Below are 25,604 nucleotides of genomic sequence, written 5' to 3'. Positions count from 1 at the left end.
CTACAAGAAGGGTTTCTCAGAACACAATGAGTGACTGTCCTTCTATCCGCCTGACCCTCTAATGACTCTCAAGATCTCCTCATTAAAGACATGGCAGGAAAACTAGAGTTTTCTCCAGCTGCAAAGTCCCACAGTGCCCCCTTCTCCCAAATTCTGGGTTTTCATTCTAGAGACACCTATTGATAATTGAGGGCCCAGATCACAGCCTGGTGTCCATTTTCCCCAGGCCATGACAAGGTCAAACATGGGAGGAGTGGAACATCTCGTGGAACAGGCTAGGACACCCTGCTGAGGGTTCCTCAGTCACTTCAAGCCTCTTACCCTCCAGAATGACAGTATACATGAGTCCCATATCAGAGAGACTCCAAGAGGAAGCAGCCAGCAAGGATAATGTAGGGCCAGGTGTTAAGGAGGTCCCGTGTCCTCTTCTTTGGGCTGACCTCCTTCTTTCGTTTCCACAACCTCTGGTGGACTTATGAGCTCACCCCAGAGACAGAGCCGACAGAGTCTGAACACAGACTGAAGCACATTTTTTTTTGTCTCTCTCAAAAAATAAATAATCATGGACCAATATTAGAAGGACATACAAAATAAGAGCACCAGTAATTTCAGGGAGGTCACTCAAAGTTTTAAAGGACAGGAAAGGCTTCCTGGAGGTGGTGGCACTTGAGCAGAGCTTTGTTGGAAATGTGGAGGGGCTCCTATGCAAAAGACAGGAGAGAGGAAATCATTAGGGGAGGTTGGGAACAACAAGAAGACCAGTTCTTCGAAGTTGATGGAGGTAAGAAGGGAATGATGACTCAATAGTAGGCAATGGGGCAGCTAGGTGAAGCCATATAATAAGGAGGACCTGGGTTCAAATCCAGCCTCAAACACTTGCTAGCTCTGTGACTCTGGGCTAGTCATGAAACTCTCATTATCTCCACAAACAAAACACATAAAACAAAAGTAGGCAGTGTAGGAGCATGGCCAATGAGACTCAGGCTCTGATCCACCTGAGAAGACTCTCAGACCCAGTGTCATCTACTTTAAAAATAAAAACAGCCATGTGCTAGTAAACACTTTTAACCTCCATCAACTGGCTCTGGCTGAATTGGGGAGAAACCATATATTGTAATTGTATTAGTAACACTTTCTCCAACAGTTTCTAAATTCTAAAAATTAATAAAGCATTCAAGTAAGACACCCCCCAAAAAAGAATGAAAACAGGCATTTACTGGTAAACATTTAACAACTGGTTCTTGTTGGATTGGGGGGGAGAAACCATATATTTTAATTTCATTAGTAGCACATTCACCAACAGTTTATACAGGCTAAAAATCAATAAAACAGTAACTTAAGCCATAAAAAAGAATAATGGACATACGACAGGTAAATATGATGTTCTAGGAAAACCATTTTGCATGTCTGTACATGTAATATGTAAACTTTTCTTTTATCCCTGAAGATAGTTGAGAACATGTTTACCAAAAACATTCAAAAATCAAATTAACAACTCTTCCCCCCATCAATGGACTTAATATTCTTCAGGTGCAAATGAATATCCAGATGTTTTCCATTTTTTCCTAAAAAGGGAAAACCTTCTTATCCTTGTCTCCTACCTCCAAGAGGTATGTTTCGGTATTAAATTCTCAAAATTAGTTTGATATGACACTACATTTGAAAAGTTCCCTAAAAAATGTTTATTCCCCTTGCTTAAAAGTCTTCAGGTGAGAAAATTAAGAGAGAAAAAGACTTTTCTACCAGTCTTTTATAAAAGCAAATATAATCCTCCCTTCCCCCAAAAAAGATGGAGAAAGCTCAAGAAGAAGAGAGAGAAAAAAAGTGTACTTCAGTCTGTGTTCTGATACTATCAGCTCAGTCACTGGGATGAATCGCATGCTTTAACATAAGTCCATCAGAGAAATTGCTTCAATATTTTCCACACAGTTGCTATTGCTAGCTGTATTTCCCTCCATCCTATACCCCCCCCCATTTATTTCATTCTATCTCGTTTCACCCAGTCCTTCCTTACAAGTGTGTTCTATCTGACTACCCTCTCCAACAATTTTCCCTCTTTTCTACATCCTCCCTCCCCTCCCCTGTCCCCTTCTTTCCATTCTTTTTCTCACCTTTTTCCTCTAGAGGAGGGCTGTCCAAAAAAGCTCCTGTGATGGGATTTTGTGTGGCCCCCACTGGGTTTATAAATGCTTCAATACGTGAAGCTCTCCCTAAAATGGCAACCCAAAATATATATAGTTTTTTGTTTCAATATAAAACCTTTAAAAGTAAAGTTGGACTGTCCTGCTTTAGCGTAAAAAATATTTCTATACCATATCAGGTATGTGTGTGTGCTTTATTACCTCTCTGAGCCACTTCTTTTTTGGCAAGGCAAATGGGGTTAAGTGGCTTGCCCAAGGACACACAGATAGGTAATTATTAAGTATCTGAGGTCGGATGTGAAGTCAGGTTCTCCTGACTCCAGGGCTGGTGCTCTATTTACTGTACCACGAAGCTGCCCCCATCTGAGCCACTTCTGATGAGAATGAGGGCTCAGTCATTCGCCTTCACCTCCCCCTCTTCACACCAGTGAAAAAGCTTTTTCTTGCCTCTTTTACCTGAAAGATTTTGGCCCATTCTACCTCTCCTTTCTCTTCCTCCCAGTATTTGTTTCTTGCTCACTGACTTCATCTTTATGTTATATTATACCTTCCTATTCAGCTCATTCTTGTGCCTTGTCCACATATGCTCCTAACTTCTTGAAGAAATAAGAAGGTTCATGTGAGGTATCAGTTTCTTTTTCCCGTGCAGGGATACACACAAGTCAGCATCACTGAATCCCTTGTAATTTGCCCTTCCTTTCTACTCTCTCTATACTTCATCTGAGAACTTTACTAGTAGATCACACTAGATCACTCTTGTCATGTCCACTGGAAAGTCTGAATGTCCCCTATTTCATTGAATGTCCACCTTCCCCCTGAAAGAGAATGTCCAAAACCTGAAATTATTTAAACTTTCAGTGGACTTAAGGGTTCCTCATTTGATCTTGTGACATTTTTGGTGTTAAAAGGGTTTGCTCCAGAGTGAAGTGCTTTTTAATAGATTTAGTTACTGGATGACCAAATTTAAAATGCAGTAAGCCTTACCATGCCTTCATCACTCACTAACAGGTTTGAGCAGCATCTTCTAGGAAATCTCTACAAATGGCTTGAAATCAGAGAAATCACTAGGAGGGACCTCCCTCTGGACTGATGCTAGAAATGAGACCTATTCCAGACATTCAAATGGAAAATGTTATCAAGGATCAGATGGTCACAGCGGTCCTCTAAGATACAAGAAGTAACAAGCTGATTACAAGGCCATCTCCAGGGGGTTACCAAGGACAAGGAGACTGAGACTAATTGTGCTTCAATATTGAGGAACACTTGTTACTTTTGTTCTTATGTTTATTGGATATATATGTACCTGCAGAGGTGTATGTCCCAACTCTTACGTGGACACATGCACTTTTCATTGTGGGAACAAATTATAGACCACATTTATGCTGAAGACAGGGGACTAGAATGATCATTTTTCATGCTTTTCCTTTGTTAAGTTTTTCGGACCTTTCCCCTATTGAGGAGGTGACTAAGGCGACTGAAGGTCTCAAGTGTTTTGCAGATCAGAAATCAGACCAAAGATACCCAAATACCAACTACTTCTTAGTTATCCTGGTGACACAATCATCTCCCCTCTTCATTGGCCCCCTTTGAATGCATTAAATATAGTTTAATCTGGATCCTGCCTTAGTTTACCTCTAGTCTCTTTAAGGTTTTTCCTTAGTGAACAGATAGCATTATGACAAAGCTTAAGTCTTTTCACGTTTTATGTAGTTTTTTTTATTTTCTAAGCTAAAAGAATGTACAAGATTGCAATATGTCAAAAAAAGTACTCCCCCCAATTTGATGCAAAATTGTCCATAAGAAGCCTCTCACCCAACACTTTCACAATCTAATAATCCAAGTGAAAACTTTTTTTTAGGTTTTTTTTTTTTGCAAGGAAAACAGGGTTCAGTGGCTTGCCCAAGGCCACACAGCTAGGTAATTATTAAGTGTCTGAGATCGGATTTGAACCCAGGTACTCCTGACTCCCAGGCCGGTGCTTTATCCACTGCGCAACCTAGCCAACCAAAAGATGAATGGGGTTTTTTTTAGGTGTTTTTTTTTTTTTTTTTTTGCAAAGCAAACGGGGTTAAGTGGCTTGCCCAAGGCCACACAGCTAGGCAATTATTAAGTGTCTCAGACCGGATTTGAACCCAGGTACTCCTGACTCCAGGGCCGGTGCTTTATCCACTAAGCCACCTAGCCGCCCCGTTTTTCACAAACATAAGTTGGCCTGGTGAAAGGAAGAGGACATTAAATGTCTCTGGAACACTGAGACCTCACACAAGAGGCCATTAGGGAACTCCGAAAGGTGCCTCTTAGAGGCCCCCTCAGAGCTGGGTTGTTCCTACTATCTTGTGCACCCCTAAACGTTTTTGTGGACAAAGGGCCGGGGTTTCCCCCCTTCTTGTTGCCCCTTTAAACATTCGGCCCCTCCCGACCGTCCTCACCTCCGCTCGCTGGAAAAGGACCCATTTCCCATTCTCTGCTGGAAGCCTCTGGCGACATCAGACTGTGGGCTTCACGGCGTCCTGAAGGGCTCTCCCTGGCAGCCCCCTCCACCCCACTGCTGTCAAGGCTGTGGAGCTGCCCAGGACAGAGCCTCCCGCTCCCTGGAACTGGCCGGGGTTCGCTTTGGGCACCAGGGCCCGGTTGCAGGAAAGGGTCCAGGCACATGCAGGTACCCCGCCCACGTAGCAGGAGAAAGGCTTCCAGGTCAGGCCACACCCCCAGGCCGGGCCTCCTTCCTCCAGCACAGGCCCTGTAGCCTTTCCCCCAAAGAGTCCTGGGCAATCCCTTCATCCACCAATCACAATTTTGTGCCTCACTGTCACATGTCCCACTGACAGCCAATGGGCTCTTGGCCTTGTTTGAAAGGCACCAACCACACCTTTCCCGCCTTGCCTCCAGCCCTTCACTCCCTTAGCAAGATGGCCCCTCCTTCAGCCTGCATTGCATGTCCAAGCCACAGAGGATGGAGCTCAGGCTGAGGCGCTTTCTACACCTCCCCGATCCCTTGGCCTGCAGTCGCAGCCCGCTCACCGCTTTCCCAGACATCCACCCTCCCTCTCCCTCCCCCAAAGTCCGAGGAGAACATATGGACGTACCTTGCCCGCGCACCCCTCCCCTCCCCCCTTCTGTGGTCTTAAAGGCAGGGTGGGGTACAGAGGAGGCCCAGGAGGGGCAGAGCAGCCTCAGACTTCTTATGTCCACCTGCCCCTGGGCCTTTCCGTAGGTCCAGGTCCCTGCTGGGCCTCTTGGTGGGTCCAGGCCCCAACTGGGCAGGGAATGTAGAGTTTGATTCAGACTGGATAAGGGATACCAAGGAGATGGAGCAGGAAGGAAATTGGTCCTTAGGGCCCCTCCCCCAGGGCAGAGGCCTGGGGGCCTGGGCTGCTCCCTGGGCTCCTCCCCCTCCCTGCCCCAGGACAAAGAGACCAATGAGACTGAGGCTACAGAAGCCCCGCCTCCAGAGTCCAACCTTGCCCCCAACTGAAGAGGGGGCTGGACCAGCCGAGGCCCCGCCCCCAGACTGAGGAGGAGGAGGCTGGGCCAGCCCAGCCGAGGTCCCACCCCTAACAGAAACCCCTCCTCCTCTGCTCCTGGGCGCCCCCTGCTGTTCATCCGCTGCTTCCACAGCTCGGCTCCTCCTCACACCCTGCTGCCCAAGCCCCATCCCAGGATGAACACCTGGCAGGCTCAACTTGCCTGCCAGCCTGCAGAAGGGAGAACAAAGCCCTTGCAGAGGATGCCTTGCTCCAAGGGGCAGAGGGAAGCTCAGGCACCACCTGAGCTGGCTCCTCAGCATCCCCCTCCCTGGAGCCTGATGCTGTTTATCCACCCCTGAGGTGGGAATGGTTGAAGGCCAAAGGGGAAGGGGAGGAGGGGGGAGCCATGGGCATATGGAATCATGGATGCCAGGAACAGAGTGGAGGATGGGCAGGCCTGGCAGGCGGTGGTCCATGGGATTGCCAAGAGTGGGATGAGACTGAACTGCAACAAGGCTGAAGCTCCAAAGCTTTGACTGATGTCCATACAGGATGATTCTCAGGCCCAACTGGACCTGGATCTCACAAACAGGATATCATTTTGCAGAGAAAAGTAGTCCCAGGCCTTGCAGTCCTCTAACAAGATTAGGAGTACCAGTTTATGGGGAAGAAAACCCAACAGAGAGGTCAGAGGAGAGATGGACAACTTGCTCCACCTTGCTAGAAGGGGCAGAATCTCAACTTCGAGGCTGCATCTTCACAGAGGGAGCTGAAGTGTTGTCCCCCAACACCTCCTTCAGTGTTCACAGTCAGGGTTGGTGTGGACCCAGCAGGAGCCCTTCCTTCTTAAGATATGGGAGCCGCCAGGGATCTCCATGGTTTTGGGTTTGGTTATAAGAGAGACCCCTGACTACCCCTTATGGACAATTGGCTGACCTAATTAATACACTAATGACCCAGAAATTCTTGTCTCTCAGGTTACTCATTCTTCACCAAAGGAAATACATAATTCCTACCATCAAGAGGATTTCATGCTCATGGAGGACAGATGGGTCTTAAACATGAACAGTTCACCTTCCCAGGGAAGGGAGGCCACAGGAGTTTGGGACTTGGGGGGAGGAACCAGCAGGAAAATGATTGCAAACCCTCTCAGGGAAGCCAAGTATTCAAAGCTAAGGTTCAAGTAGTTCAGGTCCTACAAAAAGAGACTTCCAGACAAGGTCTGGAAAAGGACAAAGACAAGAAAAATTCTCATGTGTAGAATGACCAGGCCATCATGGCCAGAACACAGGGCATGGAGGGCAGATTGAGGAAGAGGATCGGGAAGGGAACATCTGTCTGGGACACAGGAGACTCTGTTAGAACTAGGGGGGTTGGAGAGTGAAGGGATGTGGAAGATTAGCAAGGGGCAGGGTAACAGCCACATGGACAGAACTCTGCTATGGGGATGGCCTCACTTTGTCACCTTGAAGTGGGGTTGGGGATGAGAAGGGCGGAGGCCCTTCTTCCATAACCAAATACCTGATGGGCACACCTTGGTTTCTGGTCCTTTGCTGTTTCCATACAAGTTGGTCACAGTGAACCATCAGTCTACCTCCCCACCCCCCATCCTAGGTGCTCAGGGTGTTGAACATCCTTATCCTTCCAGTTGGTGCTTCCTGGTGTGCCAGTGGATGACACAAGCCAAGGCAAAGCGGTGATATGCAAGAGGATGGACATTCCAGGCCCCTTTGACCCTAATCTCTGCCATGTGCTCTTGAGTCCAGTGTAAGTGGCATCTTGGCTCTTCCACAATGGAACATCAAATCTCTTTCCTTCCCCAAACATATTTTAGAATTCTTCTTTAATTAGACACTCCCTTACCTCATCTACAACAAGCATCTTCATTTATTTCAGGAATAAGTCTTTATTTGACTGCTCTCCAAGATCCCCCAGAGATCCTGGAACCTGAGGGTCCCATTTGTCCGCCTGGGCCTCCATAGCAGATCCTGCTCCCCTCCGGACTCGGGAGACACACAAACAAACACACTGTCAATATAAATCTCTACACACTAAGGTCTACAATTCTGAGTGAAGACTGCTCAGTGAAGACAGGAGAAACCCTCTGTGCACAAGTCGGGGGGAGAATGGGGGAGCTCGCAAGACAGGAGCAACGTGACAGCAGGGCCTGGACTTGGGGCTTCTGGATGAAGTATCTGAGCTCACAGAAACTTGCAGGAACTTAAACACAGAAACAATGATAACTAGATAGGAACGTGTCCACTCAGGGACAAGACTGACGAAGAACAAGTGACTCGACTCTAAATGGGCTAGGGACAAGTTATAATGTCAATCAGGGACTGTGTTCTCTTGACCGCTGCCCAAGATCCCACCAGATGTTGCCTCAAGCTGGTCAACGGGTTGGATACATGGCCTGCTTCCTTTCCCACAGAAGGCAGTAAGAAGCTGTCCCCCACCAGCTCACCTGATGTGAAAGATGGTATTGACATCTTAGTGCTGGCACCAGATGGTGCCCTGCTAGCACCAGAATGGCAATGGCCATACACCTTCCCATGAGACATCACTGGATTCCTTGCTCCAAACTGGGGGTGCTCTCTTCCACTAGGAGTTTCCAGGGACCACTAATCTGCCTTTTGTTGATGATACAGGTAGTTGAGAGTGGTTAAGGGATAAGAGCAAAGAGGAATGTTCCAGGATCTCTCTCTTGTCCCTCATCTTTCTATTATCTTAGAGTACATAGCATGGAAACAACTATCTCAATTCTGACATGGTCACAGTCATTGTACACCAGGCAAGGCAGGGGAAAAATTTACCAGACATGCGCGTTACCCAGAGACACTAGTGGATACCCTAGGGCAATCTGGGGGCTCTCTCCTGGACCATTCTAGGTACCTCAAATCCATCTTTTAAAGGGGATGATAGTGGTACTTGAGGGGGATGAGGAATCAGAGGATGGCTCCAGGACCACTGTCATTATCCACTCAACATTCTACTACTATCATACAGTCCACAGCACAGGGACAAGTGTCTCAGGTCTGATGAGGTCACAGTCAGTGCCCAATAGACTGGGGAGGGGAAAAACTCACCGTATTTCATCAGGACGCCATCCTGGGGGAATGGGGTAGAGGGAACAAACTTTGACTTTGAAGCTGACATCATAGAGACTGCAGGAGACCTCCCAGCATCCCAGGGGACAGAAGCCAATATGCTCAACGTCCATGGGGTGCTTGCTCCATGGAAGGTCTGTAAATCCGATGGAAAGAAAGGAATTATTAGGTATATGGGAGGGAGAGAAGAAGACAGGAGGCAGGCAGCACTCTGAGGTCACATCACTAGGGCAGGAAAGGATATCTCACAGATGGGACACACAGAGGCAGGGGGAAGCTCCAAGAGAAGGACAGGCAGAAGGGCCCATGTACATGAAGGTCAACCTCACTGGGGAAACCCAAAGCCCAGGCTGTGGGTGGGCGAGGGAGCCCTAGGTGGGGCTGATGTCCTCCTAGCATTCCACAGGCAGTGGGATGTCTCCAAGCTCAATCTGAACTCTTCAGGAAACTTGTGCACTGAGATAATTTTGAAGCCACATAGACCTAGGTTCAACAACATTAAAAAGGATCAATAGCAAATATTCTCTCTCTCTCTCTCTCTCTCTCTCTCTCTCTCTCTCTCTCTCTTCTCTCTCTTTATATATATATATATATTTATATATATACATATATATATATGTATATATACATTATATACATATATATATGTATATATATATATATATACATACATATATATATATATATATATATATATATATATATATATATATATATCTCACCTTGCCTTATGGTTTTCGTGTGAGGAGGAATCAACTATTGATCCTGAGGGAGTACACCCACCAATAGGACAGGAATAATTTTTGAGGTTGGTTTTGACTTCATAACCTTTTACTCTTTGCAGGCTGCCATTTTTTTATTGTTTCTATTTTGTCTCTTGGGTCTAAACACTGCCAAACACTCTTCCACATGCCAACCTACCAAACTACATAAAAATCGTTGTCACAAATTCTCCTGCCTTCTGAACTCCAGACTCAATTTCTAAGATTCTATCCAATGACCATTAATGGTACATCCTCATGGACCACTTTGATTTTTTAACTTTCCTTCTGCAGAGAGGCTTTACCTTTTCAACATCCTCTATGGTACATTGAGTAAAGAATTGGCCTTGGAAAAAGGAGGATGGGAGTTCAAATCCAACCTCTGTCATTTACTAGATGTGTGACCTTGGACAAGTTACTTAACCCTGATTGCCTCCTCCCCCCATCCACGGCCATCTCCAGTTATCCTGATTCATATTTGGCCTCAGGACATAGATGATGCTGTAGGAGAAAGGAGGCTGGTGACTCAGCACCAGCACTCCCTCACTCAAATCCAAGTCACATGCATCATCATGACATCACCACCCTGATGCCACGGTCTTCTTCAAAGTGAAGGACAAACATTATTATTATTATTATTGACATCCTCTATAAATATTCTTCTAAAAACTCAACTCACCAATATGCAAAGGGCCTAAACAATAGAGGTCAAAGGAGGATGGAAGTGAATAAGCAGTTCTCTAAGTTCCTATGGGGTCTTTTAATATCAGAATTAATAACATATGAGAAATTGGTACTTTGTTGATTCATTTTACAATTCAGGAAATTGAGTGAAGCAGGGTTGAAGTCATATGTGCCCAGTTACAATGTACACAGGTGTTCTAATTCCAAACCCAATCCAGCAGAGCTATCGACTGAGCATCCACAAATACAGAAATTATGCTCCTAAAACAAGCCCCCATCTATACCATTTACTTTTGGGGCTGTCATATCGTGTTGACTCATAATGAGCTTGGAGACCTATAAATCACAGACATCTTTATCAGAATGATTGCCATCCATCATGCACATCCTCCTATGAAGTAGTCTTGAAAACCAGGACTTCTTAGAATTCTTGCCCACACAGAGATATTCTTTCTCATGTCTCTATCTCTTTCTTCCTCTCCCTACCAAAGGAACCAACAAATCAAGGGCTCTTCAAACAAGAGGTCTGGTTCCTTCTCACCCTTAATCCCAGTTACTCCTGTGTCAATTCTTTCTTTTGGGAAGCCTTAACCGTAAATACCCCAACTCTATCCAGTAAGTCACTGCTTCCATTCCTTCATTTCTCATAACAAGAAAACTCAACATCACTAGATTAGGGATATCAAGAAGGCATCCTATAAGTCCAACTGGACAACCACTTTGTGAGATGGATAACAAATCTGTGACCTAGGGAAAGTAAGTAATTCCCCTAAGATCACACAAGATTCTCAAATCTTTCAATTCCAAATCTATGTTCTAATTTAGAATGTGATCAAACCCTGTACTTTTGAATAGTAAAGGAGCAATTTCATTAGACTTCGAGGAAAACTGCACTGGGGAGGAGGAGAACATAAGAAGAAGTTCGGGGGTGGACATAAGTGCTATGAAGGAAGTAGAAGGTAAGACTAGGCTGAAAGATCTTATTAGACCCACCTATGTAAATTCAAACTCACTAAGAGTTAAAGAATTCTTAAAATTCCATTAAAAAATTAAATTACCCTAAAGAAAAAAAATGCTCAACAGCAGATAAGAATTTATCTTATTGAAACGAAGTAAGTCCTTCGCAGTTAATCATCACACAATATCACTGTTACTTTTGACAAAGTTTTTATGGTTCGGCTCACTCAAATTTATATCACATTAGGTCTCTTCAGGTTTCCCTGAAATCACCATCAGCATGCCATTTCTTCTCTCATAATTTTCCTTTACATTCAAATACAACAATTTGTTCAACCATTACCTGAAGTGATGGGCATTCCTTCAATTTCCAAGTATTAACCAGCATTAAAATAGCTCCTAGAATAGGTCTGTACAAATAGATTCTTTTACTTTTTTTTAACATCTCTATTGGATCCTGAATTAGTAGTGGTCATCTATCTTCTCTTATTCTGCAATTATTTATTCAGTAGTTCTACTCTCTTCACATTTTTTAGTGGAATAACCTGGATTCAGATCTTCCTACATCTCCATTTTGATCCATATTATCATAACTTGCTTTTTGCTTTCAAATGTCATCCTCACAAGAACTGTCATTTCACTCCTGGATTACCAAGTTTGTCAGGTGGAAAAGTTCACTATTCAGCTTGATGGATACTCGAGGCTTAAAAACCTAGCAAATACAAAAGACTCTAATGTATACCTGATGCTGAATGAAGTGAGAAGAACCAAAACAACATTATACACATGGAAAGCAACACTGTGAGATGATTAACTATGGTAAACCTAACACTTCCCAGAAATGTAGGGATTAAGCACAGTTCTTAAAGCCATGGGATCGAAAATGTCATCCATATCCAGAGACAGATGAAGGCTCCATGCAAAACAAAGCACTCTATGATAAAATGGTAAAACTTGTTTTACATTTTATGGGGTTTTTTTCTTCTCATGTTGTTATTTTCTCTTTTGCTTTGATTCTTCATTCATAACTTATTTGGAAATAAGTTTAACATAGTTGCTCATGTATAAGTTATATCATTTGCTGTTAAGGGGAGTGAGAAAAATGCAGTACTCAAAAATCTTACATAAATGAATATTAAAATTTCCATTTGCATGCAATTGGAACAAAACTATTAAAAATAAAGTTGAAAGTGGTCTCTACATCAAATTGGAAAAACAAAGAAAACAAGCAAAAAATGTGAATGCATCAATAAATGCTGATCATTACTAAAAGAGGGGCCCAAAAAAGGGACTGGTGTAACTTAATACATGTGAACTTAAGGGAGACAGAAGAAATGTCCCTACAGTAGTTGCTAGTTTGCTCCTGGAGAAGATAAAGTGGGAAGAGTAACTGGAAGAAAGAAAGTGTATTGAAGAGTCTTATACTATTGGACTATAAAAAAAATGACTTCCTCCAAATGTTTAGCTCTATAAAGAAAATTGTCCTACCAGCAACTCATTGGATATGTGATCAGCTGGTCCTTCAGGTCTCAGGGCATTAGATCTCTATGTCCCTTGTTTTCTACATTGTTCACTTTCACATATTTCAATTTGACATGTTCTTTCATCTCCAAAACACCCACCTTGGTTCCTTTAGAATATTCTACTACATTACTTATTTCTCTCCTTCTGCCTTTCTTCTAATGTTAGTCCTTTTCCAGTTTTAAACCCCCCAAATGAACAGCAATCTGTGAATTTATGCTTTTCCAAAACTCACTTTTGTTCTCAGCACCATTCCCAATTGAAGACTGATGAATCATAATGGTGACCTGACATTCCAGGGAAGAAAATTTCTGTCGCCAGCTTTCATTGTATGTACCTTTGAATCAAAGAAGAGTTGCAGAAATTACATTAAAGTTACTGGTAGAGGGGGGTGAAGCCAAGATGGCAACATGTGCCTAGCCTTTCCTAGGATCTCTCTCAAAAATATTCCAAAATCCTTAAAAAATGGCTTTAAGTTTTTGAAATACAGAACACAAGGAAAGGTCCAGTGAGGCAATTCTCTAGCCCAAGGTAGCCTTGAAAATCATGGGAAAACTGTTATGGGGGCAGAAAGGGTGGCAGTACAACCAGTATTTTCACAGTGGAGTGAAGGAGCTCCAGTCTTCCCAGAACATCCCCCTGGAGTCACAGGGAGCACTGGCTCCTGGCTGCAGAAGCAGTTTCCTGACCTGGCAACTGAGAGAACACTGAGCACAAATTGGAAGATCAGCAGGGAAACCTCTGCCACAGTGAGTGGGAGCTAGCGTGTCCCTCAACACAGCTACTACCAACAGCATAGCTATGGCCCTCAATGTAGCCCAGATCCCAGGAAATGGAAGCAGGTACACAGAGCCCACTGGGAAGTGAGTCACCAGGAAGCTGTGACCAGAATGCTCAGCCCATGGAAGGTAAGGGGTTGGGGGAGATTGTCAAAGTCTCCCCTCTGGCCCCATGACTGGACTCTTTTGCTTTGTCCATATTTAGGCTCTGGTCGCACTCTGGGAGCCCCCCATTGCTATCCACAGACGATAAGAGAGAAGTCAGAGCCTCATACACTGCAGTTCTTGGAGGGGTTCTCCCAATAATACTCAAAAGCTTGGAAAATGCCACAAACCAGGCAAAGGCTGGGGAAATGAGTAAACAGGACAAAAAAAGGAACCTGACCATAGGCAATTCCTTTGATACCATGGAAGACAAAAACACACAATCAGAAGATGACAAAGTTCCAGCTTATGCATCTAAATCCTCTAAGAAATATAGAAGTTGGGCTTAGGCTATTTCAGAGCTCAAAAAAGATTTTGAAAAATCAAGTAAGTGAGATAGAGGAAAAATTGGGAACAGAAATGAGAGAGATGCAGGAATAACATGAAACCATGTCAACAGCGTAGTCAAGGAGATCCAAAAATGCTGAAGAAAATAACATACTAAAAACTGGTTTAGGTCAAATATGAAAAAACAGTTCCAAAAGTTAAAGAGGCTAAAATACCTTAAAAAACAGAATTGGCAAGATGGAAAAGGAGAGAAGAAAACTCTATGAAGAAAACAAATCCTTCAAATGTAGAATAGAACTAAAGGAAGTGGATGACTTTGCGAGGAATCAAGACAATAAAACAATATCAAAAGAATAACAAACTAGAAGAAAAGGTGAAATATGTCATTGAAAAAACAATGGATCTGGAAAACAGATCCAGGAGGGAAATTTTCAAAATTATTGGGCCACATAGAAGTCATATTCAGGAAAAGAGCCTTGACTTCATTTTTAAAGAATCTAGAAATTCTAGAATATTTTCCTGTTATTCCAGAAACAGAGGGAAAAATAGAAATTGAGAGAATCCACTGATCTCCAACTGAAAGAAATCCAAAAAGCAAAAAATAATAGCTCCCAAGAATATTATAGTCAAATTACAAGGAGCCAGAATAAAACAATTCAACTATTGTGGTGCTGCAGTCAGGATTACCCAGGACTTAGTAGCACCTACATTAAGGGCTTGTAGGGCTTGGAATATGATATTCTGGAAGGCAAAAGTGCTTGGGATGCAACCAAGCATCAACTGCCCAGCAAAATTGAACATTCTCTTCCAGGGAAAAAGATGAACTTTCAATGAACAGGGGAATTTCAAGTGTTCCTGTTGAAACAACTAGAGCTGAACAAAAAGTTTGATAAATACAGGACTCAGGTGAAGCATAGAAAGAAGAGAAGGGTAAATTATGAAGCATTTAATGAAGATGAACTGTGTGTTTTCCTACATGGTAAGATGATACTTATAATACTCATATGAACCTCCTTTCTTATTAGAGCAGTTTGAAGGAGATTTTATATCAAGACACAAGAAAGAGCCGAATTTGAAGATATGATATTTTTTAAATGGATTAAATGGGTGTAAAGGAAATTTACTGGGAGAAAAGAAAGGAGAGGTAGAATAGACTAAGATATTTCCTTTCAAAGAGTCAAAAATAATTTCTGCAATGATTTGGAAGGGGAGGAGGTGATGGGCATTGACAGAGCTTTGTTTTCATTGGAAATGTCTCGGAAAGGAAACTTACTATAACAGCTATAACTATAACTATAATTATAACTATAACTATAACTATAATTATAACTATAACTATAACTATAACTATAACTATAACTATAACTATAACTATAACTATAACTAGAGGGTAGATCAAAGGAGAAGATAGTCAGATATAATACATTTTCTTTTTTTTACTTTTTGCAAGGTAGTGGGATTGGATGGCCCATCCAGGACCATAGGGATAGGTGAATGCTGGGTGTCTGGGGTGGGATGTCGGCTTGTGGCCTCTCGGGCCCAGGGTCAGTGCACTGTCCTCTATGCCACTTAGCTGTCCCACAGCACACTTCTGATGAGGGACAGAGTGAAAGGAGAGAGAAAACATAATAATTGGTAGTAGGGAGAAATGCATGGAGGGAATTACAATCAGAAACATCAACTGTGGAAGTAAATTCTCTGATGGACTTATAATAAAGGATGTGATCTACCACAGAGACAGAACTGATGGTATTAGAACACACACTAAAGCACATTTTTTCTCCTCTTTCTTTCACTTTATTTCTTGTGAGATTTCTGATTATTGTCAGGGGAGTGGGGATTATGTTCACTCTTACAATGAGAGCATTTCAAAAATAAAAAAGAGTATTTTAGGAATATATAAATTTTTAAAAAGTACATTTATTAAAAATAAAGAAAATGAAAACAAAAATTAAAGTTACTTGGGGAATAAATATTCAGAAATGTGTATAGACTCTGATAGGTTATAAAGGGATCAAACAGGAGTGCATGTCTTCCCTTCAGATGAGAATTAAAAGACCTTAATAGGCCCATCCTGAGAAGCATGGGGATCCAGGATACCAAGATGTCATAGAAAATTAGAATACAAACAGACTTCACTTATTCTTTAGCCCAACCAATAACTGAAAATCCAGGTCTACAATATGAACAAGTGCTTATCTCACCTTACCTTAAAGTGTTCCAGTGAGGAGGAATCAACTATTCATCCTGACGAAGCCCATCCTCTGATAGGAAATAATTTTTTAAATTTCTTTTTTTAAAATTTTATAGCCTTTGACATTTTGCAGGCCGACCCTTCTTATTGTTGCAATTTTGACCATTGGGTCCAAAAACTATCATACTCTCTTACACATGCCAACCTTTTAAACCAGTTTAAAAAACTGCCACATGTTCTCACCTTCATCACTCTACACTCAGTGTCTGAGACTCTTTAACCTGACCCATAAATGGTACATCCACATGGACCTCTTTCCATTTTGTTCCACTAGAGAGTCTTCAGCTTCTCAGTATCCATTGTAAATATTCTTTTAACTCAACTCAAATATATACAAAGGTTCTTACTCCAGAAATTATGCTCCTGAGGCAAGCCGCCATTGATACTGAGCTTCCAGGCCCCTAAACAATAGACATCTTCATCAAAATGACTGCCATCCATCATGGATAGGCACTCATATGAACTAGCTCTGAAAGCCACGGCTTCTTGGGATACTTCCCAGTGACAGGTAGTCTCTCTCAAATATATATCTCATTCAATCTCTCCCTACAAAAGTTACCAACAAAACAAGGGCTCTTCACACTAGAGATCTGATTCCTAATCTCCCTTAAGCCCCATTCCTCATGCATCAATGCTCTCTGCTAGGAAGCCTTGGCCTTAAATTTCATGACTATGCTCAGGAACTCACTGCTCCCCATTCCTCATTTCTCACAGCGAGGAAATGACATCACTGGATCATGGGGAACAGATCAAGTACTAGAAATCATGTTCTGAATGTCATTTTTAAAGCATACTATTTTCTTGCACTCATATACCACAATTAAGTCAGTCATTCCTGAATTGATTGGCATGCCTTCCATTTCCAAAACTTAGCCAATACTACAAGAACTGCTAGAAATATTTTTTGTACAAATAGGTTCATTCACCTTTTTGTTAATATCTTGAGTAAATGATTACTTAGTAGTTTTCATCTATCCTATGTTATTTGGCACTTGTTTTTATTCAGCTCTTCTATCCTCTTCCCATCTATTCCTTCCAATAACCCAGTTTCAAATCTATCTACATCTCCACTGTTAGCCAAAAAATAAATAACACTCTTTCATACCTTGCTTTTGCCTCTCAAATGGTGTCCACAGGAGAAGTGTCAACTCACTTCCGAACACCAAGATGGAACAAGGGATGATGACAATAACTCCCAGCCTATTAGGTGGAAAGGTTCACTCTTCATCTCAGGGAATCTGTGAGGCTGATGAATATAACAAATAAAAAGTATGAATGATTGAGAGCAAAGAACTCTGATACAGATCTGATGCTGAATGAAGGTTGAAGAAATAGGACAACACTGCACACAGCAATAGCATCTTTGTGTGATGATCAACCTCTTCTCAGGAATTCAGAAGTCAAAATAAATTCAAAAAGGAACTTGTGATGAAAAATGCCATACACGTCCAAGAAAAATACAATCTGAATGGAGAGCTCAAGTCCTACTAACATCAAAATGTAAAACTTGTTTTATGTTTTATGTTTTTCCCTCTTATTGTATTATCTTCCTTTTTGCTCTGATTCTTCTTTCACAACATAACTTATTTCCATAGCATAGACACATGAAAATTATATTGTTTGCTATAAAGGGGAGGTGAGTGGGCAGAGAGGAGATAGAAAAATGTGGGATGAAAAAAACTTATCAAAAAATATTAAATTTTTTCATTTCATGGATTCAGGAAAAAAATTCTTAAAAGATAAAACCTGGGGCAGCTAGGTGGTGCAGTGTATAGAGCATCCGCCCTGGAGTTAGGAGTACCTGAGTTCACATGCAGCCTCAGACACTTAATAATTTCCTAGCTGTGTGACCTTGGGCAAGCCACTTAACCCCATTGCTTTTCAAAAACCTTAAAAAAAAGATAAAAGGTGAAAATTTTCCCTGCATATAACAGGAAAAATAAAGGAACAAACAAACAAATAAAAAATGTATTAGTAAAATAGGCTTTCCTAAAACAGGATCCCTAATAAAGCAGATATTTTAAGTCACATTTGAACTGAAGTAGGGAGAAAAAAAAGTACAACAGTTCACAGTTTGTAGCTGGAGAAGAAAAGTAACTGGAAGAAAGAGTACACTGAAAAGTCTTATCCTTTGGGGCTCTTCCCATGTGGAGTTTTGAAAAGAAAATCCTCCTTCTATCAATTCATTGGATATGTGATCAGCTGGTCCCACAGTTTGCAGATCAACAGGTCTTTACGTACCTTCTCTTCCCCATTGTTCCCTATCATATGTTTCAATTTCAGATTTTCTTTAGAGCTCTAATACACCCAACCTGATTCCTTCAGCTCAGTCTACTGCATTCCTTATTTCTCCCCTCCTGCCTCTCAGCTAATGCTGACTGATCTCCATTTTTTCTCCCAGAGAAAACACAGTAATGTCTTTATTTCTGCTTCTCTAAAACTCACTTTTGGGTACTAGCACAGTTCCTAGGTCAATACTGAAAAACCACAATGGTTAACTGGTGGTCATCACAGGATAGTGAAGGGGAAAATCTCTGCCTCCAGCTTCCATTGCATGGACCTTTGAAATAAAGAAGAGTAGCAGAGAGTAAGGTAAGGGCATTGGCAGCATAAAAAGTCAAAAATTTCTTAAGTCTCTGATGTGTTACATAGTGTTCAAATAGGAGAGGTCTCCCCTTCAGATACTATTAAAATAAAACCTCAATTGTCCTATAAGAAATGAATAATTTTTGAGGCATGTTTTCACTTCATAACCTTTTATTCTTTTCAGGGTGCCCATTTTATGGATACTATTTTGTCCATTGGGTCCAAGTACTGCCAAACCCTCTTCCACAAGCAGGATTGAAGTCACAAGCTCCCAGTCACACTATACTCAAGTGTTCTAATTCCAAGCGCTATCGAGCAGGTCTATCCACTGAGCATCCACAACTGCTTACTCCAGACATTATGCTCCTAAAACAAGCCCCCATCAATACCATTGACTTTTGGGACTGTCCTATCATGTTGACTCATACTGAGCTTGTAGACCTCTAAACCAGAGAAATCTTCATCAGAATGATTGCCATCCATCATGCATAGACTCCTCATGTGAAGTAGTCTAGAAAATCAGGACTTCGTAGAATTCTTGTCCACACAGAGATGTTCTCTATCATGTATCTATCTCTTTCTGCCTCACCCATCAAATCAAGGGCTCCTCAAACTAGAGGACTAATTTCTTTTCTCCTTTAAGCCTAATTCATCGTAGGTCAATGCTCTCTCTTAGGAAGCCTTGACCTTAAACACCATGACTCTACTCAAGAACTCACTGCGTCCCCTCCTTCATTTCTCATAACAGGGAATCTTGACATCACTGGACTGTGGGATCTAGAGAAAGGATCCTACAAGTCCAACTGGACAATCACTTTTGGAGACAGAAAAACAATCAGTGACCTAGTGAAATTAAGGTATTCCCTTAAGATCACACAAGATTCTCAAATCTTTCGATTCCAAAGTTGTGTTCTCTCTTAGAATGTGAACAAAGTCTGTACTGAATAGTAAAGGAGCAATTTCAATAGACTGTGAGACAGAGTTGAATGGGAAGGATGAGAAAATAAGAAGTTTGGGGGTGAACATCAGTGCTATGAATTAGGTAAAAGGTAAGACTACAATGAAGGGTCTTAGTAGACTCACCTATGTAAATTCTGTCTCACAAAAGGTGGAAATTAAAAATCCTAAACAGCAGATGAGACTTTGTATTATTGAAATTAAATACATCATTCCTAGGTAATCATCACACAACATTGCTGATACTATTTACAATGTGCTTCTGGTTCTGCTCACTCAAATTTTGATCACTTTCAGTCTCTCCAGGTTTTCCTGAAATCACCTTCTGCATGTCATTTCTTATAGCAGAATATTCTAGCACCTTGATATAACACAATTTGTTCAACGTTTTTCTCAATTGCTGGGTGTTCCTTCAGTTTCCAAGTATTAGCCCACACAACAATAACTGCTAGAAGTATTTCTGTCCAAATATGTTATTTTCCTTTTTGAACATGTCTATTGGACCTGAAGTAGTAGTGGTCATCTGTCGTCTGTTATTCTGCAGTTGTTATTTATTCAGTTCTTCTACACTCATCACATTGATTCATTGGAAAAACTTGGATGGGCACCTTTGATATCACCATTTTTGTCCAAGAAAAGTAGCATTCTATCATACCTTGCTTATCCCTCTCAAATGGCATCCTCAGGACAATTGTCATCTCTCTCCTGATTAACAAGAGTGTCCAAGCAGGGAGAGACATGTTGCCCCAGACTCTTAGGTGGAAAGGTCCATTCTTCAGCTCAGTGAATCCTTAAGGCTGAAAAACATAGCAAATACAATGTATGAGTGATTGAGAGCAAAAGATTCTGATGTAGACTTGAAGCTGAATGAAGGGAGCAGAACCAGTACAACATTGTACACAGTAATAGGAAAATTGTATGATGATCAACTATGATAACCTGAACTCTTCTCAGGAATGGAGAGAACAAACTCAGTTCTAAAACACTTGAGATGGAAAGTGCCATCTTATCATATACTCTTACAAATGGAGGTTTCAAGCAAATCAAAGCATTAAATCATCTCATTTTAAAACTTATTTCAAGATTTATGGTTCATTTCCTGTCATGATGTTATTGTTGGTTTTGCTCTGATTCTTTATAACTTATCTGGAAATAAGTTAAACACAGTTATTCATGTATATGTTACATTGTTTGCCATAAAATGGAGAGAGAGGGAAGAAAATGTGGGACTCAAAACACCTTACAAATGTGAATACTAAAATTTCTAGTTGCATGCATTTAAAAAAATTGTTAAAAATAAATGTTGAAAATTATCTCAACATCAAATTGGAAAAAACAAAGGAACAAACAAAAAAGGAAACAAATGAAAAAATGCTTATATAAATGTAACCCATCACTAAAAAGGGGGCCTAACAAAGGAGCTGATGTAATTTACTTCATTTTAAGTTAAGGTCAGGAGGAAAAATTTAACTACAGCAATTCATTGTTTGTTCCTGGAAAAGATAAGGTGGGAAAAGTAACTGGAAGAAAGAGGGAACACTGAAGAGTTGTAATCTGTTGGGCTATAAAAATTGGTCTCCTCCAATAAGGAGGTTTGCAAAGAAAAGCCTCCTAACAGCAATTCATTGAATATATGACCAGTGGGTCCTTCAGATCATCAGGTCTCTATGGCCCTTCTCTTCCCTGTTGTTCACTTTCACATGTTTCAATCTGGCATATTCTTTCATCTCCAACACACCCGCCTTGGTTCTTTCAGGATATTCTACAACATTCCTTTTTTTCTTCCTTTATGACTTCCTTCTAATTGAGCCATTTCCAATTATTTATCCCAAAGCTCTGATCATTTCTGCTTTTCCAAAACTCACTTTGTGGTCTCAGCACAGCTCTCAGTTCAATACTGATGAATCATAATGTATGCATGGGTGGGCATTAAAGGCAAGTGAAGAGGAAAAGCTCTGCCTCCATCTTTCATTGTAGGTACCTTTCAAACAGAGAAGAGTTGCACAGAAGTAATTGAATTGACTGAGAGAATCGATACTCGGAAACATCTAAGGTCTCTGATGGATGATAAAAGGATCAAATAGGAGAGAATGTCTTCCATTCAGATGAGAGTTAAAAGTCCTTACCAAGCCTATCCTGAGATGCTTGGGGACACAGCATACCAAGAGGTCATAGAGTAAAGGAATTCAACAGACCTCATTGTTTCTTTAGCCCAAGCAATAACTGCAAATCCATTTCTTCAGTACGAAGAAGTGCTTATCTCACTTTAGCTTATGGTTTTCCAATAAGGAGGAATCAACTATTTATCCTGATGGAGCTCCTCCTCATCTAGGAAAACAATAATTTTTGAATATTTTCTTTTTATTTTATAGCCATTGACTTTTTGTATGCTGACCCATTTTATTATTTCTATTCTGACCACTGGGCCAAACACTATCATACCCTTTCATAAATACCAACCTTTCAAACCACATTAAAAAGATTGTCACATATTCTCCTGCCTCCATTCTAGAATCAATTTTGAGGTTCTTTGACCTGACACTTACATTTGACCTCTTTCCATTTTCCTCCACTAGAGAGTCTTCATCTTCTCAACATCCTTTGTAAATATTCTTCTTAAAACTCAACTCAATTATGTATTAGGGCTCTAAACAGAAGGGGGCAAAGGAGAATGGAAAGGAAGCAGGAGTTCCAAAGCTCTGATATGATAACCACTGAAAGTTTAGCATTAGATACTCAATAAATATATGAAATCTGTGCCTTGATGTGCTTTGAATTTGCTCCACAAGTTACAGTTGTGCTTTGATGATCTTCATCTTACAGGACAAACAGCATTTAGGTGACTTCCTGAGAGTCACTCAGTGTCTGAATCTGAACTCAGGTGTTCTAACTCGAAGCCCATTGCTCTATCCACTGCTCCTGAGCATCCACAACAGCTTATTCTAGAAATAATGCTCCTAAAACAAGCCCCCATCGATACCATTAATGTCTGGGGTATTCATACCTTGTTGCCTCAGACTGAGCTTTTAGGCCTAACCACAGACATCCTCATCAGAATGATGGCTATCCATCATGAATAGGCTCTTCAAATGAACTTGTCCTGAAAACCAAGACTTCTTAGGCTTCTTCTCTACTCAGATGTAATCTCTCTCAAGTCTCTGTCTCTTTCGACCATTCCCTAGAAAAGTTACCAACAAGCCAAAGTCTCTTCAAACCAGAGGCCTGGTTCCTTCTTTCTCTTAAGTGCCACTCCTCATCTATCAATTCTCTCTCCTAGGCAGCCTTGGCCTTAAATTTCATGGCTCTGCTCTGGACCTCACTTCTTTTCGTCCCCTAATTTAGCATAACTGGACAACTGGACACAACTAGATATCATTGGATCAGGGAAGACAGAGAAAAAACTACAATTCCATCTGATCAACCACTTTGTTAGATAAGGAAATGATTTCTGATTAGGTCATATAAAATTCAGACACAAATCTTTCCATTCTAACGTCATGGTCTTTGCTGATTCTACCTTAAAATAGTACCAAACCCTGTGCTATTGAAGAGAAAAGGACTTTGAGATTGAGCTGAAAGAGAAAGATGGGAAAAATAGTCAGCTTGTGGATAAAGATAAATGGTGTGAAGGATGTGGGAGATAAGAATAGACTGAAGGGTCTTATGTCAATTCACCCTCACCATGGGTTGAAAATAAGTAACCCTGACCAGCAGATCAAACATTCTATTATTGAAACTAAGTATGTCAATCCCAGTTAAGCTTCAGACAATATTATTGTTGTTACTGTGGACAGTGTTCTCCTGGATCTGCTCACTCAATTTTTTGTTGATTCCAGTCTTTGTGGGTTTCTCTGAAATCATCTTCTGCATATTCTTTCTTCTAGCATAATGTTCTCTCGCATTCATATGCCCCACTTCTTTCAACCTTGCCACAATGAAGAGATTTACCTGTAACAAGCAATCTTAGTCACCACTACAAGAACTGCTAAAAATATTGTTGTACAAATAAGTTTATTTCCTTTTTAAACAAACTCTGTATTTGATTCTGCCCTATCGTGTTGACCTATCCTCTGAAACACTCCATTTTTTACAGCTCTTCTACTCTCTTCACATTTATTTCTTGGAAGAAACTTGTTTCAAATCTTCCCACATCTCAATTTTTATCCAAGAAAAATAACACACTGTCCTACCTTCCATTACCCTGTCTAATACTTCCACCCTGGTTCCTTCAGCTCATTCTACTGCATTTCTTATTTTTCCTCTACTACCTTTTTTCTAATGCTGACAATCTCCATTTTTTTTCCCTCAGGGAAAACACAAGAATCTCTCCATTTCTGCCTTTCCAAAATTCACTTGGGAATCTTAGCTCAGACCCCAGTTTGATCCTGATGAAACATAATGGTGAGCTCGTGATCATCTCAGGCAAAGAAGAAAAGTTACGCCTCCACTTTTCATTGTATGTACCTTTGAAACAATGAAGCAGAGACAAGTTAAAAGACTTTATAAATTAAATCTTCAGAGTGGAATGTACCAGGAGAAAGGGAAAGGAGAAGTAGAATGGGGGAAAGGTATTTCACATAAAAAAACAAGAAAATATTTTGCAGTGTAATGGAAAAGGAGTAAGGGGAGGGGGAGTGAGTGAGCTTTACTTTCATCAGAATTGGATCAGAGAGGGAATAACATACACATTCAGTTGAGTACAGAAATCTATCTGACCCTAGGAGAGAAAATGGATGGAAGAGAGGGGACTTGGGGAAGGGTGGAGGTTGTAGATGATAAAAGGTAGGGAAGATCTTGGAAGAGAATACTCAGATGAACCCCACTTTTGAGGAGGGACAGGGTGAAAGGAGACATAAAATAGAATAAATGGAGTTGGGGGGAACAGGATCAAAGGAAATACAGCTAGGAATAGCCACTATGGGGAAACATTTTCATGAAGTTTCTTTGATAAAGACCCTATTTCTCAAATTAAATTTCTCAGATTTTTAACAAATAAGTCATTTCTCAATTGATCATTGATGAAGAAATAAGAACAGTTTATAGGTGACATTATTAATACAATCTATTTAATTATTTTTTAAATATGCTATCTGACTATTCATGGAAGACATGCAGTTGGAACAATTCTGAGGTGTTACCTTATTGGATTGGCTAATATGACTAGAGGAGGAAATGAAAAGTTTTGGAAGAGATGAATGAAAATTGAGACACTGATGCATTGCTGGAAGAATGTTGAAAGGATTTAACAATTCTGTTGAGCATTTTGGAACTACACCCAGAGGGCTGTAAAACCAGGACTACCCTTCTGCCTAATAGTTCCACTGGTAGGACAGCCTTCCAGAAGAGATGAAATAATGGAAGAAAAGAATGTATATGTATGGGGATATTTATAGCAGCCCTCTTCTGGTGATGAGTACCTAGAGATTAATGTTTGGTGAGGTGGGGAGGGCTGGGTTCCCCAGGAGTTGGGGAAATGGCTGAAAAATGTATGGCATAGGATTGAGATGAAATGCTCTTCTATTATGGGAAAAAATGAACAGGATACTGTCAGTAGAAAACGTACATGAGTAGAATAATCAGAAATGTGCTCTATACAACATTCAACAACATTGCAGGATGATCAGCTGTGAAGTACCTATCTTTGCTCAGCAATCCTGTGACCCAACAGAACTCTGAAAGACTGATATTAAAGAATATTACCTGTCACAATGTGAGAACTGATGGTGTCTGAATATAGACTGAAGCCACTTTTTTCCTTCTTTCTTTCACTTTATTTTTCTCAAGTTAGAAAAAGGAAGCTGGAGTGCCTTACTGCCAACTTAGGTGCCTTTGAAGGTCCTAGTCATGAAGACATCATCATTTCTCCTTGTCAAGGAAATCCCTTTCCATGCAGCCTTC

This window comes from Macrotis lagotis, unplaced genomic scaffold (assembly GCF_037893015.1).
Source record: "Macrotis lagotis isolate mMagLag1 unplaced genomic scaffold, bilby.v1.9.chrom.fasta BILBYCTG040, whole genome shotgun sequence".
In the NCBI taxonomy this organism is placed as follows: Eukaryota; Metazoa; Chordata; class Mammalia; order Peramelemorphia; family Peramelidae; genus Macrotis; species Macrotis lagotis.
Note: the sequence above shows the minus strand (reverse complement) of the source record.